Genomic DNA, 1,092 nt, shown 5'->3' with positions numbered 1-1,092 from the left:
AAGGAAACAGACGATTCCTAACCCATATTTTACTGACGTATGTGCTGCAAAAGAACAACAACAAAAATAACAGCCAGGAAACTGCCGTGTGCGCTGCCTGGCAGTACCAGGTACCCCTGGGGCTGATTGCCTTTCGGGCAGTCAGGCTGGGCTCCCACTTGACTGCTAGAAGGTGCCTGGCAGAGCGGGGCATCTTTTGCTGCCTGAGCCGGGGGCAAGTAGAGTAGGCGATGCGAACTGTGCACTCCAGAAACTCAGGGAGACCGAGCAAAGAATTACACATAGATTTTGTGCTCATAGAACGGCARATCCCGCCGGTTCGTTTCTTTCCCAATAATACTGTTCCTTTGCGTACAAATATACTTCTGATTCTTTTTTTATGAGCTCTAGGGGCAGAAAAAAATCTGAACAAAGACAGTATTTCACCCCTTGGTTGGCAGGCAGCTGTTAAAGGTATTTACGGCTCTACTGCAGTGCGGCAGTCAATGCTGCTGGTAGTGGGAGAGGAAAAAAACAGGAAGTGAAAGAAAAAGATGAGGCGCAATAAACATTGCAGCAAGTCTATTGGGCCGGGCTTAACGTGGAGGAAGGATCTCCACTAGGGACAAGAGGCAATAAAAGTGCATTCAGCTGCGGCAGGCTCTGCTCAGACCGGGGATCTCCTCGCAAGCGCTGCAAGGGGGAGGGGGCCCAGAGCGCCYGGGCAGGATGCCCGGCCGATGCGCACGGAGGTGCCCGTCGAGGGTGCAGGGCGGCTGGGCCTCGGAGGGCTGCAGCGGCCCCCCGACCCGCAGGCGCGGCCCCGCTGTCTCGCGGCGGCGGACGGGGCAGCGGCCCCGTGCGCGGGCCCTCGCGGTGCCTCCGCGGCGGCGAGCGGAGCCGCCCCGCTTCGTCCTGGACGGCTGCTGCCGGCAGCGGGGATGRCAGCGAGCCCGCGGCCCGCGTGGAGCTCCGCGTATAAGTGCGCCGCTCTCCGCGTGTGCCCCGGCCGGGGAGGCCGCCCCAGCCCCAGGTCCGGGGTCCCGGACCCCCGGGACCCCCGGGACCCCCGGAATCCCCGCCCGCGGCTCCCCTGGGCTCAGGCACAAGTCC

Source organism: Rhea americana, unplaced genomic scaffold, assembly GCF_003343005.1.
Source record: "Rhea americana isolate MKP2758 unplaced genomic scaffold, rheAme1 scaffold_12, whole genome shotgun sequence".
NCBI classification, from domain to species: Eukaryota; Metazoa; Chordata; class Aves; order Rheiformes; family Rheidae; genus Rhea; species Rhea americana.
The sequence above is the reverse complement of the archived record's forward strand: the minus strand, read 5'-3'. Positions refer to the sequence as shown.